This window comes from Magnolia sinica, chromosome 8 (genome assembly GCF_029962835.1).
Source record: "Magnolia sinica isolate HGM2019 chromosome 8, MsV1, whole genome shotgun sequence".
NCBI classification, from domain to species: Eukaryota; Viridiplantae; Streptophyta; class Magnoliopsida; order Magnoliales; family Magnoliaceae; genus Magnolia; species Magnolia sinica.
Window position 1 is genome coordinate 54733010 of NC_080580.1, and position 21274 is coordinate 54754283.

The window sequence follows — 21274 nt, forward strand, 5'->3', positions numbered from 1 at the left end:
TGATTAGCTAAGTTCTTAATTAAGCATATTCATACAGAAAGATTAGGAAGCTAAGGCACCTCCCTTTATATCATATATCTAAACATTGATCCATCTAGGGTCGTCAATCCTAGTAGTCACATACGATAAGCAGTTTCCAGGTTGCTACGGAGCAGCTCGTCACCTCAACACAGGCCTGGTTTATACTTGAGGTAACTACAGAAAGACTCGTCACCTTAACGTAGTCCTAGTGTATACTCGAGATCACTGCGGGCTCGTCACCTGATCATAGGCTGACAGCTCGAATACAGTGTCCTATACATCACCATATTCAGCTCACGAGTTTGGGTTGCTCATTGGTCACTACGAGGAGACTTGTCACCCCAGCATAGGCCGACAGCTCGACCATGGTGTCTCATACACCACCATGTCCGGCTCATGAGTCTTATCGGATTGAGGTACTAAGGTTAACTGAGATTTTCACTGGTAAGTTGGTACCTTAGATTCAAGCAGTAGCGTCCATACATGGTGAACATATAATGAGTCAATCGGGTTACTTGACAAGCTCGGTTAGTACGAGCGTACGTTGACTTGCTCAACATAGAGTGCGTAAGCACTCCGTGTGGCCTAACCACTGTCGGCAAATCTGTGTACAACTCGAATTCCCCGAACACATCTGATGTAGCGGAACGACCTCGGCCACTAACTTGAGAATCTTTACCGATCGCCTGGACTATGTAGCAGTCCCAAACATACTTAAACATAATAGGAAAGCATATGTGATAGGCATATCAGCAATTAAACAATTAATTCAAATAAGGGAAACACTTGAGCATCTTTATGAAGTACAAATAAACATGCTTTCACACCTATACATTTTATACGTAAATCACATCAAATAATCTAAGTTACATGAATGAATTTATACGCATAGCTAAGGTAGTTGAGAATCTTATCTCAATACCCATATAAAACACAATTTACTAAATATTTACTCATTTAGACATTTTTACAAACACTTAGACTACATACTACAACATACATGACGTATGTTGGTCATAACATATATTAGGGCAAATCCTTTCACCAAGGAGTTGTCACCTATACAACAATCATATATCCATGACGAACAATCATGGCAAGCACAAGTCCAAATTCCATACTCATTCAAACATTTCAACAAACACATGGAATGCGTTATAAATTAACATAGTCTATATATAAGCATATGTACGGAAAACCTCTTATCCAAGCACATGTGATAGCAATCAAGCTAGTCATAAAACATTACTGACATTGAAAACCTTGAAAACCATAACCTAAACATTTATAATCCCCACCTTTCGCTGATAAACGAGCATCAAACTCAGTTTGTATGTCAAGTCTTTGTCTACGACACGACGACCACCTATAGCATGAAATAAGTTAGCTATTTCATCACTTACACTATTTGAAACCCTAAAACAAATTAGAGTTAGGTTTTCTTACCCAAGAACGGAATCAGAATCGCCAGAATAGCGATAGAGAAGTGGTAGCTAAGCACGAGGAGTGGCGGGATTGAATCCCAGGAACAAATGCCAACTCACTCTTTGACTTTCTCTCTTTCCTTCTCTTTTCTCTCTTAGGGTTTTTCAAATTCGTATGGAATGAGAGAGAGAGAGAGGGTTTAAGGGGCTTATATAGGCCCAAAACCGAACTCAATGGCCCCAGGGCCATGGTATACTTAGGTTATAGCCAAATAGTGGCCATTTCGGTCCAACGGAGCTATTTTGGAGGCCCCTTTTCCACATGCGGTCGGACTTAAGCTCCTTAACATTGGATCTAGGTCAGGCTAAGTTTTCAGTCTGATCGAATTTATGGATCGACCGTGGCGGACCAGTTTTAGTTAACAGCCATCGTCGCTCGATCAGGGCCATGAGTACATGGACCTGTGGTGGGAAATTTCCCTGATCCGAGGGTGTATTTGGGTCAAAATCTGACTGTCTAAATCCTTAGATTCAGCCTGCAAGTGAATGACTCAATTCACTTAAGTTTCAGTTTATTTCCTTAAGATATTCGCGTTTCTCACACACTTTGCTCTAGATTCATGTTATGCGCTTCTGGATACCTTTAGGACTTAATTTCTGAGATGGTTGTCAAGTCCAACAAGGCGGTCATAACCGTATAAATTTTGGAGAAATCGGACTTTTGACGCGCGGTCCAAGTCTGATACGAAGTTTCGATGCGCTCCCGAGAGCAACCAGTTTAGAGATTGATCCTAGATTTCAGGGTAATGTAGTGTTAATGATTCTATAAGTTTTGGGTCTTGCAGTTCATATTTAAAGTAGTTCAAGCTAATTTCACAGCTAATCTTGTTTAGCACTTAGTTAATTTCGTCTAATTTCTAAAGGATTTAGTCCTAAGTGATTTCTGTCTAAGGTGGTACTCGGGTTTTTGTATAGATTTTTTCAAGACGTTACACAAAGGTCATAAAACTTGGATAAAATAGTTCATCGATCATACTTGTAACGTCCCAGAAAAATCCGTACAAAGACCCGAGTATAACCTCAGGCAAAACAACCCAAGGATCGCATCCTGCCGCATAATTTAGATAGAATTTAGTTAAGTACTAAATAATTGGTGGATTAAGCTTGGGTCACCATTTTCACAAATGGGAAGGTTTATAACCATGAATACCATTGGCAAAATGTCATCTTAAGACCTAGAAGAAATCCTAAGGGCCTGTCGCCCTCGGGAGTACATTGAAACTCGGTAACAAACCTAAACTGCACGTCGAGGGTCCAATGACCACGAAATTATAGGAAGATGTCCGTCCTGTTGGGCTTGAGAACCATTGTGGGAATCAAGCCCAGATAGTGTCCAGAAACGCCCAACTTGAGCCATGAGTGAAGTGCATGGAAACGCGAATATCCTTAGAAAATGAACTGAAACTTAAGTGAATTGGGTCGTTTGCTTTTACGCAAAGTTGAGGATTTCTAACCGTTGGTTTGTGATCAAACTTCACACATGGAGAAAGAAATTTTTCCTGCACACATCCGTATAACCGTGGCCCCGATTAGACACGTATGACCGTTGATCTGACACGGGCTCTTCACGGTCGATCAGCTTATTTGATCGCACAAAAATCGTGTCCTAACATGGATCCATTGTCAAAGAACGTACCCTATGACATAGATGGGTCATGGGCCTCCCTATGAGCCCTGTTCATCAGAAACAACCGCCCACGGGGTATAAACAATGTATAAAGTGGCCCCGGGGCCATTTGCATGAAATCTAGGGCTATAAATAGCCCACATTTCACCCTCTCTCTCCCATATACGAATTTCACAAACCTTAGAGGGAGAGAGAGGAGAAAAGAGGGAAGAGAGAAGGATAACTTTGGGAGATCATTGCAGAAACCTTCTCCCACGAATCCACGTGCTTAATCACTGCCCCATTGCACTACCAAACCTCTTTCGGCTATGATTTTCGGGTAAAAAATACCAACCCTAATATCGAGGTAGAGCTCTAGGATAGTTTTTCGTCAACCTAGCTAATCAGTTTCATCATTTAGGTGCCCAACGTTTCATTTTTAGAAACGTAGAATTTGGACCGAATCCGAGTCGAGCATACTAACGAAAGGTGCGGACTATAAACGCTTAGGTTGTGGTTTATCAATGCTTTTATGACAGCTAATGATTTATGTCTGTCTTAATTGCTACCGTTTGGTCTTAAATACATTAATTTCTGTATGAGATACACCTATGAACTGTGATAAATAAATGATGCACCCTATGTGTTTGTTGAAATGTTTAAATGAGCAATAGAAAATGATTAATGCTTGCCATGATTACTAATCTTGGATTCATCATTGTCATATGCATGTAGATCTCTCTGTATAAAGAATTGATAAAACATATGTTGTAACTAATGTAGTCTATGTGTTTAATAAATTGTTTAAATGAGAAATTGTTGATGAATTGTATTTACTACAAGTATTAAGGTAGGATTCTTCATTGTTTTATGCGTATGTATATTTTCCTCTATGAAATCAATTGATAAATGCATGTTGTATTAGCATGGTCTATGTGTTTGATGAAATGTCCACATGTGAAATCCACATGGATTGTTTGTTGAATGCTAGATAAATATTACACGTGATTGTTAGCCGCATTTAAGTAGGATTGAGGCTATAAACGTAGTTTAGGCAATCAGTAAAAGTCCTTGTTTGGGTGGCCAAATTAGTCTTGCCACCTTGGGTAAACTCGATAAATACGAGTCCCACGACGATGGTTGACAGTGGCTAAGCCACGAGGGGCACTTATGCGCTCTATGTCGATTAAGTCAGCGTGCGCCCATACCAATCGAGCTTGCCTAATGAACCGATGACCTATTGTGTGTTTACCATGTATGGACGTGACTGCTTGAATCTAAGGTACCCCTCACCAATGTAAAGATCCACTTTAACATGGTACCATGATCCACTAAGACTCATGAGTCGGGCATGGTGGTATGGAACATCGTGTCCGAGCTATTGACCTACACTGGGGTGACGAGTCTCCCCATAGTGACCAATGAGCAACTAAGACTCATGAGCCGGGCATAATGGTATGGGATACCGTGTTAGTGCTGTCAGCCTACACTGGGGTGACAAGCCTTCCCGTAGTGACCGTGAGCACAACTTCTTGCAACTTGCCTTTCATATGTGTTTAACTAGGAGTGATGAACCTAGATGGATCCAGAACCTATGAGTAGGACCACTGCGATTGTCTGATGCCTAATGTTTGATTTGGGTCAATGTAAAAAAGGGAGGTACCCTAGCTTCCCAAACTTACCATGTGAATGAGTATAATTAATCACTTAGCTAACATGACCATGCATCACACTACATTAGTTAGGATGTGCCAAAAAGGCGTTGGAGTTGCACCGTTTGAGGAAGTATTGTAATATGCGAAATAGGCTGTCGGAATTGCGTGTGAGGGAGTATTGATGGGTGAGGGCATGCATGTCACGCCCCAAACTGGGAAACCGAGCTCACAAAATTTTCGATCGCCGAATCCGGTGCCGACAGCTTCCGTAGAACCCCATTCTCGGCTCCCAGTGCCCATTCGCCAGGTTCCGATCCTGGGATGCTACGAGGAGGATTTTTTTTAACACCAGTTTGATTCGTAATAAGCATAACCAAAGGCATAACCCACAAACAACAACCAAAAACTCCATTACATTTTCACTGTGATCAAAAACTTTACAAGTACAATGAGCATAAAGGGAAATACAATGAAGATGAACAAAAACTCCAAAATGATCTGCCACGCGCCCAAGCCTCAGCGCTGCTGCGATCCAACGTCACCTGCACGCAACGGTCGTGCATAAGCTTATAGAAAGCTTAGAGGGTGGTGAAAGTGTATGCTCAAGGTGGTAATGCAGTTATGCAGTATCAGAGTAATGCAGAACATGCTGATGAATGCCAAGAATACCATTAGCCGTATCAAGGCCAGACGGTGCAAAGAATGATGTCGGCCATACCAAGGCCATGCAATGCGAAATGCAACTCAAGCACACAAATCCTCATCTAAGTCCACATGTCAATACAGCTCAAAATCTGAAATATCATCAGGGTCTAGTACACTCCAAGCAGATTGCCGCCCCATCTCGCGAAATAAGGTGAGTGGAAAAGACCTCACTATCCGCCTACCAATATCGGGCTCGGCTCGTCAATAGCGGACCCATTCCTCGAGCTGGTCAGACTCAGCCTTGCTTTGCCCCCTCCTCTCAGGCAGGTAAGGCCGCATCCCCTTCCAACAGACCACGACATAGTGGAAAGCGCAACCGTCTAGTAATCGGCACTCGGCGCTCATGCACCCACTCAGTCTAGACGTTGGAGCAACTTCTTAGTACCATAAGGGTTTAGGGACTTTCACCCAAGGATATCTATAGCACCCCATGTAGAATAAGATTTTTGGTATCCAATCCTGTCAACCACGATACGCCTGTGGAGGCTACGGCCCTGATGTCGCTAGGGCGTACAGTACCATATCACACAATGCGAATGCATGAATCACACTATCCAGTCATGCAGCAGTCCTGCGCGTATTGTGCGCTCATGTAGGGCAACACCCCCTATCCGAGAGTCCCTAAACAATCTGCCCGAAGGCATATGCGATGATCAGTCATTTCTCATATCAAGCATATGTATGATGCATATGATCATGAATCATAGAACTAAACATGATATATGGGATGGATGATGTTCATAACGAAGATGGGCTTAGAAGGCCTACACATAACACGTACGAGCCTAACAATGGGCCCTAGGGAAAGTCATAATGCGGACATTTAACCAACACTATACTTGCAATGTGGACGTCAAACCACCATTGCTCCCAAGGCATAGCCCGACGTAAACATCATTATATAACCCATGTTGGGATCGTACATTACAATGGACCTTAGGTACATCCCATTGGGCCTTAAATACATCAAATGGGCCATATCACATGGGCCTTATATTCATTAAGTGGGCCACATCAATGGGCCGCACCAATGGGCCTTATGTACATTGCAATGGGCTATAACCCGTGGGCCTTAGAGTGCATCAAATGGGCCTACTCACATGGGCCTTATGTGTATCAAATGGACCACACCAATTGGGCCCCATATGTACATCAAATGGGCCTCAACCTATAGGCCCCAATATATCTTAATGGGCCTTAACCCATGGGCCCCTAATACATCAAATGGGCCTCGACCCATGGGCCTTATATATATATATATATATTAAAGTGGGCCTCAACCATGGGCCACAAGTAAGCTGAGATGGGCCTCCCACCAGCAGTAAATTGTATATAATATTATATATAATATATATATATACAATACATACAATATTATATATAATATAATATTTTATGTATATATATATATACACACACACACGCGCGCGCGCGCGTACACACCCACACACGCGCGCACATGATCACACATGCACACCCACCGTCCTGGATGGTAGGGATAGAACACAAACATCACAGTGTCCTCCACCGTCACCTGGATGGTGGCAATAAAACACATATCACTGTGGGCTCCACGTGGGGCCCACCATAACATTTATTTTCCATCCAGACCGTTGATAAGGTCGCATGGACCTAGGTGAAGGGTAAAAACAAATTTCATGTTGATCCTAAACTTCTGTGGGCCCAAAAGGGGTTTCAATGGTAGAGGTTCAATCCCACTGTTTCCTATGGTGTGGGCCACCTGAGCCTTAGATCAGGATAATTTTTGGAGTGGGCCCACGTCAGGGGGTGGCCCACCCGATGAACGGGTCAGATGACAAATAAACATCAAGGTGGGGCCCACGGCTACAGCCGTGGGTGGCTGTACGTCTACCTAGCCCGCCCGGGCGCTGGTGCGCAGGCAGCGCCTACTGCTCTCTGACACAGCAGTGGCAGCTGCTGTGATGTTATAAATTTTTTTTTTGATTTTTAGTTTTTTCTTGGGTCCACATCTAGACAATCCACTCCGTCCAATGGCCCTCCATGGCCCCAGACAAGCAAAACAAGCCCAATATTGGGCATATTTCGTTGTATAAAAGTATTAGGGAAGGTTTCAATGGTGAAAACCACCATTTGCTATGGTATGGCCCGCCAAGACCTCGGGTTGACACCATTTTTCGGTTCAACGCCTGAAATGAGGTTGAGAGGGGAATGGACGGCGTGGATTGAATATATGCATCAAGGTGGGGCCTACATGAGTGGGCCACCCTAAAGCTTGGGAACAAGATGATATTTGCATTTTTTCCTTTTTGTCCAGCGTCCAGAGACGCTGGACGGTTTGGTCTGGCACAAACAGTGAAGTGGGCCCTACTTAGGTGGGCCACCAAATGGGGTATGGTGTGGATACAATACACACAAAGTGGGCCCCACTTGTAGATGGTTTGGATGGAATACATACCTTGTGGTGGGATCCATTCAAGTGGGCCACACAACCTCATTATCATCATACATAAAAAAAAGAAAAAGAGAGGGAGAGAGAGGGATAGAGAGTGGGACTCGCGTGATGGAGGGACCCCGGCACTATGGGCCCTCCCTTGCACTAAATCATACATCAAGTGGGTGCCATTACACATAAGCCCATTAAATTAAAATCCAACGGTGGAGATCCCTTCTCCACTAAATTAGACGGTCTAGATGACCTTAAATATGCAAGGAAAATAAACATCATGATGGGGTCCATGGAGAATGGCCCCATCATGGAATGATCATGATGATCCAAGTGGGCCATCGGCCACATCTTAGAGTCCAAAGTGAGATCCAAACCATTGATCGGTTGGCCTCACTTAGCCCATCTTAAAAACATTAAAAACTACCCTATCAAAGCACCCACCGCTTGATCTTCTTGTTCCCTTGGCTTCCTTAGCTCCTTGTGCTTCTCTTTGATGAAGGAAGATGAGAAATGGATGGTTGGATGAGAGATCTAGGGATGGAAAGGTGGGCCACACTTGTAGCTTGGAAGAGTTGGAGAGCTCATATGTATGGAATTTTTTTCTTGCTTAGGGAGAGTTTGAAAATGAGGGAGAGACTTGTAAAGGGAGAGAGAGAGGGAGTGATGGGTGATGGAGTGATGGATGTGGTGGTGATAGGTGTAAGAGCCCCTTTTTTGACTTTTGTGGCAAAAGTTGTAAGAGAAGGTATGGGCTTGTAAGATCTTTTTAACTTTTGGGGCTTGCTTGAGAATGGGTGAAAGGTGATGTGTACTTGACATGATGGGATGGATTGATTGATTGATTGATGTGATATCTCGTAGAGATTTTCTCAGGTTTTGCAACGCGCGGCGTTTTCCTCACACCGAACGCTGGCCCACATCTCCCAACCAGGGTATCGCCTTGGCGCGCGAGTCACGGCATCGGAACTGCGGAGATGACGCGGTCATTAAGGTACAAGTCCTAGGTTAAGTCGACTCGGGTTGACGGCATGAGAATCAGGGTCGCGCGCAAATACCAGTTAAGGGTCGAATGTTGCCAAAATTCGACTGGAAAGACCGCGAAAGCCTAAGAAACGGTACGGTCTAGGATATGGGGCTTACAATGCATCATTACTTGCACTCCATTTTTACATTAAAGAGAATAGTTAGGAAGTGATTGTTTATGATTACTTTATTATTACTGCTTGATTGACTTGATAACATGTGTAAATTTTGTCTTATAGAACCACTGAGTTGATCACTCACTCCCACTCTAGGACGGTGTTTTAAAACACCAACCAGACACTGATTTAGATGCAGGTACAGACGACGTCTATGCTCTAGAGTAGGACTTCTTGGATGAGGAGGAATTCTCCTACTTCTAACTCTCGGGCGGGTCGATGTAGACCACGTGCCATTGCGCAGCGGACACTAGGCATCAGGGCTTAGTTGAACACATTTACACCACCACTTTTTATACATTTTAAAATTATACATGTATATATTGAACACGGTTACGTACTCATACTTTGGAAGAAATTTTATGAAACATCTGCATACTTACATAGACATGTTTTAGAATTCTGCACTAGCTTAATTTCATTAAATCTGGAGTATGATGTGTTGTTTAGTATAATCCCATGCATGCTTAATTCGTGAATATGAAAGAAATATGAATATCATCATCTATAAGACATAAGTGATGTTCGGAATATCGGGAGTAGAGCTTTGCTCAACCCTCGAAATTAAGGGTGTTACAATACTCATTTTAAACTTGGATTTCATTAGATTTGTAAACTCAGTATATAGGTTAGCATACGTAGATTCATAAATAATATCGTCAACATAAATTTGATCTATCAGGATATGATCATTATATTTTTTGACGAATAAGGTTTTGTCAACACTGCTCATAACAAAATTATGACTAAGTAGGAATTTAGTCAACTTTTCATACCATGCTCTGAGAGCTTGTTTCAAACCGTAAAGAGCCTTTTTAAGACGATAAACATGATTTGGAAGTTTAGGATCTTCAAAACCCTTTGGTTGTTTAACATATACTTTCTCATTCAAATCACCATTTAAAAATGCACTTTTTACATCCATTTGATAAAATTTAAATTTTTTATGGCGTGTAATAGAAATAAACAATCTGATTGATTCAAGGCGCACAACTGGTGCAAAGGTTTCATCGTAATCAATACCTTCTATTTGAGTATACCCTTGTACAACCAGTCGTGGCTTATTTATAATAATATTTCCTATTCATCAGTTTTATTCTTAAAAATCCACTTGGTTCCAATCATATATTTATCACAGTAGGTCTGGAAACCAAATACCATACATCATGTAAGCCCCGTATCCTAGACCGTACTGTTCCGTCAACTTCCGCGGTCTTCCTGATCGAATTTCGGTAACCTTCGACCCTTAACCGGTATTTGCGCGTGACCCTGATTCATAAGCCATCAATCCAAGTCGACTCAACCCGAGACTGATACCTTAGCGACCGCGTCGTCGCCGTGGTTCCGATGCCGTGACTCTCGCGCCGATGTAATACTCTGGCCAGGAGTGTAGGCCAGCGTTCGGTGTGAGAAAAAAGTCGCGCGTGCGAATTTCGAGAGAATCTCTACGAGATGTCACATCAATCCATCAATCCATCAATCTCAATATGTCAAGTACACATCACCTTTCACCCATTCCCAAGCAATCACAAAAGTCAAAAAGTTCTTACAAAGCCTATACTTTTCTTACACCATTTACCACAAAAGTCAAAAAGTCCCTTACAGCCATCACGCACCACATCCATCACTCCATCACCCATCACTCTCTCTCTCCCTTTACAATTTTCTCTCCCCTTCATTTTTCAATTCACTTTCCCAAGCAAGAGAGCACCATACGTATGAGCCTCTTCAAGCTTTCCCAAGCAACAAAGGTGGCCCACTTTCCTACCCCTTCATCTCCCATCTCAACCACCCAAACCTTATCTCCTCCGTTGGAATTGAAGCTAAGGAGCTAAGGAAGCCAAGGGAGCAAGAAGATCAAGCGGTGGGTGCTTTAATAGAGTAGTTTTAATGTTTTTAAGATGGGCCAAGTGAGGCCAACCGACCAATGGTTTGGATCTCACTTGGGACCCTAAGATGTGGCCGATGGCCCACTTTGATCATCATGATCATTCCATGATGGGGCCATTCTCCATGGACCCCATTATGATGTTTATGTTTCTTGTATACCTAGGGTCATCTAGACCGTCTATTTTAGTGGAGAAGGGATCTCCACCATTGGATTTTGATTTAATGGGCCCATGTGTAATGGGACCCACTTGATGTATGATTGGTTGCAAGGGAGGGCCCATAGTGTCGGGGTCCCTCCATCACGCGTGTTTCACTCTCTGTCCCTCTCTCTCCCTCTCTATTTCATTTTCTTTTATGGGATCATGATATGGTTGTGTGGCCCACTTGAATGGACCCCACCATGAGGCATGTATTCTATCCAAACTATCTAAAAGTGGGGCCCACTTTGTGTGTGTTGTATCCACACCATCCTCAATGAGGTGGCCCACCTAAGCAGGGCCCACCTCTATTGTATTTGTTACGTGCAACGTCCAGGGTCCAGGGACGTTAGACGTGGTTTGGAAAACACAAATATTAGCTTGTTTCCAAGCTTATGGGTGGCCCACTCATGTAGGCCCCACCTTGATGCATGTGTTCAATCCACGCCGTCCATCCTCTTCCTCAGACTATTTTAGGCATTGAGCCGGAAAATGAGATTGATCCGAGTATCTGGTGGGCCATAACATTAAAAACGGTGATTTTTACCTTTCAAATTTGCTTAAAATTTCTTACGCGCCAAGACATGTCCAATATTGGGCTCGATGGACTTGTCATAGTCTGTAGAGACTAATGGCTGGGGTGGATTTACTTAATGCAGGCCCCACCTATGAAATACCGTGGAAAAATAAAAAAAATAAAGATGAAATAGATGCAGCCGCAGCTGCGCTGCTGCTGTCAGAAGGCAGCAAGCGCTGCTTGCGCCCAGCGGACGGGCAGACGGGCAGCAGCCCACGGGCCCAGCCGTGGGCCCCACCATGATGTATATCTATCATTTAACCCGTTATTGGGTGGGCCACTCCCAGCAGTGGGACCCCTCAAAATTTCAGCTCCATCCACAGCTCAGGTGGCCCACGCTGCAGGAAACAGTGAGATTGAAATTCCGCCATTAAAACCGTTTTATGGGCCACAGAAGTTTTGGATCAAGATGAAATTTGTGTTTTTCCTTTCACTCAGGTCCGTGTGACCTTGTCAACAAGTTGGATGGCGGGAAAACTTTATGGTGGGCCACACACGTGGAACCCACCATTGTTGTATGTGTTGCCACACCGTACACGGCTGTGGACGGTGGAACCCACCATGATGCTCCATTTTATTCACACCGTCCAGCGGACGGTGGAGCCCACGGTGATGCATGTGTTTTATTCACACTGTCCATCGACAATGGGACCCACCGGGACGCGGGTGCTGCATCCAAACCGTCCATCCATTTTAGAAGCTCATTTCTTGGTTCGAAACTAAGAATGAGTCAGATCCAAGGTTCAAGTGGACCCCACCATCTACGTGGACAGTGACATCCACCATTTAAAACTTTTAAGGGCTACCTGTGATATATATATAAGGCCTATGTGTAAAGCCCACCTGTTGCATATTTATGGCCCATTTAAAAGGCCCATTGTGATGTATTAGGGCCCATGGATTGAGGCCCATCTTGATTTAATTGTGACCATCCATTGAGGCCCACCTTAGCATTTATAAGACCCATGAGATGGGGCTCATATTGATGTAATTGTGGCCGTTGGTGTGGCCCATCTGATATATATAGAAGGCCCATGTCACGAGGCCCATTTTGATGTATTCTAAGGCCCATGGGTTATGACCCATTGCAATGTACATAAGGCCCATTGGTGTTGCCCATTGATGTGGCCAACTTGATGAATATTAGGCCCATATAATATGGCCCATTTGATGTATTTAAGGCCTAATGAGATGTACCTAAGGTCCATTGCAATGTGTGATCTCTACATGGTTCATGTGATGAGGTTTACGACGGACTATGCCTTGGGAGCAATGATGGTTTGACGTCCACATTGCAAGCATAATGTTGGTTAAATGTCCACATTACAACTCTCTCTAGGGCCCATTGATAGGCTCGTACTTGTTGTGTATAGGCCGTCTAGTCCATCTGCGTTGTAAGGATAGTGCAATACTTTATAGCATGTTTAGTATAGTTCCATAATTCATGATCATACGCATCATATGTATGCTTGATATGAGAAGTGACTGATCATAGCATATGCCTTCGGGTAGATTATTTAGGGGCTCTCGAATGAGCGGTGTTGCCCTACATGAGCGCACGATACGCGCAGGATTACTGCATGACTGGATAGTGTGATTCATGCATTCGCATTGTGTGATATGGTATTATACGCCCTAGCAACATCAGGGCCGTAGCCTCCACAGGTATATCGTGGTTGACAGGATTGGATACCGAAAATCTTATTCTACATGGGGTGCTATAGATATCCCTGGGTGAAAGTCCTTAAACCCTTATGGTATCAAGAGGTTGCTCCAACGTCTAGACCGAGTGAGTGCATGAGCGCCGAGTGCCGATTACCAGACGGTTGCGCTTTCCACTGTGTCGTGGTCGGTTGGAAGGGGTGCGGCCTTACCCACCCGAGAGGAGGGGGCAAAGCTAGGCTGAGTCTGACTAGCTCGAGGAATGGGTCCGCTATCGACGAGCCGAGCCCGATATTGGTAGGCGGATAGTGAGGTCTCTTCCACTCACCTTATTACGCGCGATGGGGAGGCAATTTGGTTGGAGTGTACTAGACCCCGGTGATATTCCAGAGTTGAGCTGTATTGATATGTGGACTTAGATGAGGATTCGCATGCTTGAGTTGCATTCCACACCGCATGGCCTTGGTATGGCCGACATCATCCATGCCTCGCATTGCATAGCCTTGGTACGGCTCATGGCATTCATGGATTCATCAGCATATTTTGCATTACTCTGATACTGCATAACTACTACTTTGTGCACATACTTACACCACCCTCTAAGCTTTTCATAAGCTTATACACGACCGTTGCGTGCAGGTGACGTTGGAGCACAACAACGCTGAGGCAGGAGCGCTTTGCAGATCATCTTGGAGTTTTTTGTTTATTATCATTGTATTTCCTTTTATGCTCATTGTACTTTTAAAGTTTTTGATCATAGTGGAAATGTGATGGAGTTTTTGGTTGTTGTTTGTGGGTTATGCCTTTGGTTATGCTTATTACGAATCAAACTGATGTTGAAAATCCTCCTCATAGCATCCCAAGATCGGAACCTGGCGAATGGGCACTGGGAGCCGAGAATGGGGTTCTAAGAAGGCTGTCGGCGTCGGATTTGGCGATCGGGAATTTTTTGAGCCCGGTTTCCGAGTTTGGGGCGTGACACATCATTTCTAATGAATTGATTTAATTCTTCTTGCATGACGTTAATCCAACTTTTATCAGCGATTGCTTCATTTACATTAACCGGTTTAATTTGGGAAGTAAAGCAAACATGATTACATATATTTTCTAATTTACTTTTTGTCTAAATGTCAGTGTGAGGGTTACCAAGTATTTGATTAGTCGGATGGTCTATGATTAACCTTAACTCAGTATTGTCTGATTTAGATGAAGTATCAGGTATATTAATTAAATTGACATCATCATCATCTTGATCACGACTTGGTGTGATCTGTCGATCATCTATCACAACGTTTATAGATTCTTGTATCACCCCAGTTCTTTTGTTAAGAACACGGTATGCCCAACTATTTAGAGCATGACCTAGAAATATTCCCTCATCGCTCTTGGCTTCAAATTTTCTCAAATTTTCTCGATCATGTAAACTAAAGCATTTGCTTCTAAAAGTTTGAAAATATTTAGCTGTGGGCTTTTTATTAGACTCAATTCATAAGCTGTTTTGTTTTTACCTTTTCTAATATAAACATGATTAATTATATATTATGCAGTACTAGCAGCTTCAGCTCATGAATGTTTTGGTAGGTTCATACTATTTAGCATTACACTAGACATCTCTTGAAGAATTCTATTTTTTTCTTTCAACAACTCCATTTTATTGAGGTGTTTTTGGAGCATAAAATTCACGCAACATACCATGATCATTGCAGTATTTCTCAAAATTACTATTTTCGAATTCGGTACCATGATCACTTCCAATTTTGACCACAGATAACTCTTTTTCAGTCTGGATACATTTTAAAAAAATTCTGACTTCATCAAGAGTATTTGATTTTTCTTTTAGAAAGGCTACTTAAGTATATCTAGTGTAGTCATAAACTACAACTAGAAAATATTTCTTTCCACCTCTACTCTCCGTTCTAGTTGGTCTAACTAAATCCATATGGAGAAGTTCAAGAGGTCTAGCCGTGGCTAAGGAGTTCACTTTCTTATGACTACTCCTAATTTGCGTGCCTATTTGACAAGCACCACAAACTTTTTCTATCTTTTTTAGTTTGGGTAGGCCACGTAAGTGATCTCTTTTGCTCAATTTATATAAATCTCTATAGTTTACATGTCCAAGATGTTTATGCCATAGTTCAGTCTCATCTGTTTGGACCATGTAACATGAATGGTTTGTTGAGCAAGAATTATCAATTATATAGCAATTTTTAGACGTTCTACGACCATTTAATATTATATTTCCTTTCTTATTTATAATCTCACATCCGTAATCTGAAAATTTTACACTATGTTTATTATCATAGATCTGAGATATGCTCAAAAAATTATGTTTTAATCATTCAACATATAGAACATTGTCGAAGAGAGGTAAGTTAGGAAGTTGTACATTACCTTGGCCAATTATCTTGCAGTTACTTCCTTCTCCGAATATAACTGAGCCGCTATTTACTTTGTTGATATTTGAGAATATAGCCTTATCACCTGTCATGTGTCTTGAACATCTACTATCCAGGTTGTCAGGCCTATGTCTTAGTACCATTCCATTCCGTAGGATCCCACAGTCCTCCTAGTCGAATTCCTCGACTCGAGACCTATAGATAGCATTTGTGAGCGACCTTGAGTTGCGTCCTGTCAACCTGAGTCGGCTTGACCCGATACATATGCCATTGTGACTGCGTCGTCACCGTGGTTTCAACGCCGCGTCTCGTGCATCAATGCGATGCTTAAATTGAGAGATCTAGCCCATGCTTTATCCCGGCCGTTGATCACATGATTGCGGGACCCGAGGTGTCTAAGTGTATTTCCCTAGAAAGCAATCATGGTGGTGACATCACCCTAGCTTACCTAGGCTAGGATGACATCACCTTACCCTAGCCATAGCCCCATGCTTCTTACAAAATGATAATTGCTAGCCCCATGCCTCTCTTACATCTCATGATGACCCTAGCCATGCCCTCATGATTGCCCCTAGCTCTCTCTCTCTCTCATCTCTCTCCCTCCCTCTTTCTTCTTCATTTCTCCATTTTTGCAAGGGGCTTGGATGTCCATGAGAGCTCTATTTTTCAGCCCTTTGCAAGCTCAACACCTTCCAATCCAACCATACCAAACTCATCTCAACTATTAGATCAACCCTCTTAGAGCTCTAGAACCTATAGGCGAAAGAAGACGGAGAAGTTAAAGAGGTGGGTGCTTTTCTAGGATTATATTTGTGTTTTCTTACATGAATTTTCTAATTTTTTAGCATGAGGCAACTAGGACCCACCAATCAATGGTGAGGATCCTACCTTGACCTCTAGGTGTGGCCAATGGCCCACCTTAGCTTGCATGCATGAATCCATGGTGGGGCCATTCTCCTTAGACCCCACCATGATGTTTGATTTAATTTCCTAGTGCATGAAGGCCATCTAGGCCCTGATTCATGGTGGGAAGGAAATCTCCACCCTTGATTTTGTTTATGGGCCCACATGTTTGGGACCCATCTTGATGTATGTATTAATGCATGTGTTAGAGGGGCCCATAGTGGCGGGGCCCCTCCATCACATGTCTCTATCTCTCTCTCCCTCTCTCTCTCTTTTTCTTTTATGGTGATGATGATGATGTGTGTGGCCCATCGAATGTGTTTAGCAAAAATTCAGACTGTCTAGATTGTTTTTGGACATCCAACAAAATTTCAAATGGGCTAGAGTTAATGGAGCCCATTTGCTGCCCATTTTCGGGCCAGCCCGGATGGAGGAAAATAAAAATATCGACTTGATCCCAGGGCCGTGTGGCCCACCCTTTCATGGACCCCACCATGCATGTGTGCCATCCACACCATCCGTCCAGGGAATGGGGCCCACCTTGCTGACCGTCCAGACAACCCACCTGGCTGTCCGTCTGGATAGGCCTGGGTGTAAGGAAAACAAATATCAGCTTTACCTAAAGCTGGTGGGCCACACGTGTGGACCCACCTTGATGTATGGGTTTCATCCTCAATGGTGGGACTCCACCACAATATATGTGTTTTACTCCACCCCGTTTGTCCATTTTCTGGACGTGGGACCCACCTTACACGTGCTGCACGTGTGGGGGTGGAGCCTACCTTGAGATATGTGTTGTATCTGCACCATTCATCCTTGGACGGTGTGACCCACAATGATGCATGTGTTGTATATCCTCACCGTCTGGCCATGGACGGTGGGCCCACCTGCTGTGTAAACGCAGGGCCCACTTGCTGTATGATCTGGGCCCACCTGAACTATTTAAGCCCACCTTGATGTGTGTTGTAAACACACTGTCCATCTGTTTTTTTTTGGACTATAGGGCTGCTCTGTGAGGCTCACCTTGATGTATATGTTGTACACACTGCCCATCCATTTTCACTAAATCATGGGCTGCCCCACAATGCCCACTATGATGTATGCGTTACACACACACTATCCTCCCATTGTGCCTAGATCATGGGGCCCAATGTAATGTATATGAGGCCCTTGTGTGAGGCCCAATGTGATGTATATGAAGCCCATATGATGAGGCCCAATGTGATATATATGAGGCCCTTGTATGAGGCCCAATGTGATGTATGTGAGGCCCAATGTGATGTATGTGAGGCCTAATGTGATGTATGTGAGGTCTATGTGATGAGGCCTAATATGATGTGTGTGAGGCTCTTGTGTGAGGCCCATTGTGGTGCATATGAGGCCTATGTGATGAGGCCTAATTGTGATTTGTGATTCCACTATGATGTATGTGATAATGTTTATGATGCCCAACCATCTCCTAGCTACTATGAGCCCCCATTATAGGATATGTTCTAAATGGGTCATGCCTTGGGAGTAATGATGGTTAAATGTCCATATTGTAAGAGCAATGGTGGTTAAATACCCACATTGTAATCTCTTTAAGGCCCATTGTTAGGCGCATTCTCATCTTCCCCTAGTGGGTTAACCCAAATTAATGGGCCCCCACTATTATTAGTATGATCCATCTCACCTTATTGGGCTATCCCAATTGATTAGGCCCCCATTGATATTAACATGACCCACCTCATTGGGCTTACCCCAAACCGTTGGGCCCCCATTATTGCTGGTGTTTCCATCATGCTTGTAGATTTGTCTAAGGTCATAGAGCCCACCTTGTGTATATCGGGCCCATTGGGAAGCCAAGTTTGCTACGTGTCGGAACGGGCGAGGAAGCCCACTCCTTATCCTTAGGCCCATCCTTTTCATGAGGAGAGTATATCATTACCATAGATGGTAGGATCTGCACTGTCAGATTTGGTATACCCACGGTTAAGGACAGACCTTCATGTTATGGATCTGCTATCCTTTTATAGACCTCGTCATATATATAGGCTGATTATCACTGAGTATGTGTTAGCATAGCATTATGATACTGCCCATATGCATCATTCGCATGCTTGTTATGAGAAGTGATTGATCATAGCATATGTCATTGGGCAAATTGTTTATTGGACTCCCTGATAGATGAAGTGGCCCTACATGAGCGCGCGGTACGCGCAGGATTGATGCATAACTGGATGGTATGATTCATATATCTTACATTGTGTGTTATGATTACTGTATGCCCTAGTGACATCAGGGCCGTAGCCTCCACAGGCATATCATGGATGACAGGATTGGACACCAGAAATGTTTTGGTTCTACATGGGGCACGATAGATGTCCTTGGATGAAATTCCCTAAGCCCTTATGGTACCAAGAGGTTGCTCCAATGACTAAATTGAGTGGATGCATAAGCGCTAAGTGTCGAATATCAGGAAGCCGTGCTTCCCACTGTGTCGTGGTTGGTTGGAAGGAGGTGCGGCCTTACCCACCCAAGATGAGGGGGCAAAGCTAGGGTGAGTTTGACCAGCTCGAGGAATGGGTCCGCCATCGATGTGTCGGGTAGATATTGACAGACTACTGGTGAGGCGGATAGTGAGGTCTCTTCCACTCACCTTGTTGTGCACGATGGAGTAGCAATCTGGTTTGGAGTGTACTAGACCCCGGTGATATTCCAGAGATGAGTTGTACTGATATGTGGATTCTAGCTGAGGACTGGTGTGCTTGCGTTGCATCTGACATTTGGCTATATAGGCCTTGCATCGCATAGCCTTGGTATGGCCTGAAAGTGCCCTGGTTTGTTAATTAGCGTGAGTGTTGAGTCAGTCAGACAAGTGAGCCCCATAGGAAGATCATTCAAGCGTCTGCCTCAACAGGATGTGTGCTCGAACTCGTCAAAGGTAAACTTAGCCTCACATCCCATGACTCAAAACACCAGGTATATAAAACCCTTAAAAATGGTTAGAACAACGTAGGGTTTAAGGTGAGAAAACTATTTTACAAAATCAGAAAAATCTCTAAGTTTTCAGCCTTAGTCGATTTATCAATAAGTGCTTCAATGAAATCGAACTCTGTTATAATGTCCTCGAAACTCACTCGATGTTATCGAAATGAGGACTTCAGACGTCCAACAACCACAATGAATCCTGGATTGAATTATCGATGAATCGATGGCATGTTCGATATCATCGACTTTCGAATCTTGAGTTCATTAAGATGACTCGATAAAATCGACATCTAGTCAGTTTGTGTTCAGAAAGTAGTTAAGGAAAATCATGTGATTATCGATGTCTCGAAGGGAGTCTTGTTATCTTTGAAATTCAAATCTCGATGATATCGGATTTGGACACAAATCTGACCAGCAAGCGTTCAGGTAAATTCTTTTAAATCTCGAGGATCACTTAATGATATCGATATTCAAATATCGATCATATCGAGACCAGGTTGAGTCATCGAAATAGGACACAAACTGTCCAACAAGTTTATAAGAAAATTCCTTGAAAATATCGATGAATCAAAACTGGTATCGATATCATCAACATTCAAAATCAGATGGTATCGAGAGATTCTCGATCATCTCAATACCTGTTAAGTTTCATAGTAAGTTTGCTCTCATATTCTCAAATGTCAAGGAATCGAACCATGCGTCGATGAAATCAGAGTTCAAAATCCGATGACATCGAAGCATGTTCGATATCCTCAACTAGTTGGCAAAAAGGTTCAAAAGCATTTGATAGATTGAGTTCGTGTCATCGAGCGGCCATTCGATGTTATCGAGAGTATATGCTTGATGATATTGAAGCATGCTCAAGGATACGAACTCTGTCAAGAATATGACTGTTTTATTTTCGTTAGAACTTTTTACCTATTTAATGAGAGCTTGCCTGAGGTTGTTTGTAGAGAAAATAGATAGAGCTTTTGAGTGTTTAATTCAGATCACCTACCCTAAGCCTTTTTCTCTTATGGGAGTTCATTTCTTAATCCACCCTCATCATTGATATTCAATAGAGTGGATTGCTGAATGAACTTTCACATTCAAGGATCTTCCAGCTACTATCTTAATGGAAAATTATTGAGCTGGGATACCTTGAATGTATAGATGCTTCGAATCACTCTATTTTTAATATAGGAAAATATTTAATAGAGTAAGATTCCAACATAACCTTGACCCAACCCGTCACCTTACATTGGAGCATTATAAGTGTTGCAGATCAAGAGAGCTGAAGATTCTTCATCATCAAAGGAGGAGATCTTCATCAACGTGCTTAATGGGGCTCATCTACTTATCTGTAAGTCATTAGAGTCCAGAGACCCTACTGATCATTCCTTTGAGTAGGATTGGGTCACAGGTGATTCTCACCCCTTTCAAGGCCTCATAAGAGGCCTCCGACGGGAGAGTACGTGTGGGTGCTGTGTGTTAACCCTTGCTCAGGGGAGCATAAACTCGAGGTTCCTTGTGTGGATCCTTGGCCTGTATGGCCTAAAACTTAAGTGCTGTGTGTTAACCTTTGCTCTTGTATAGGGCATA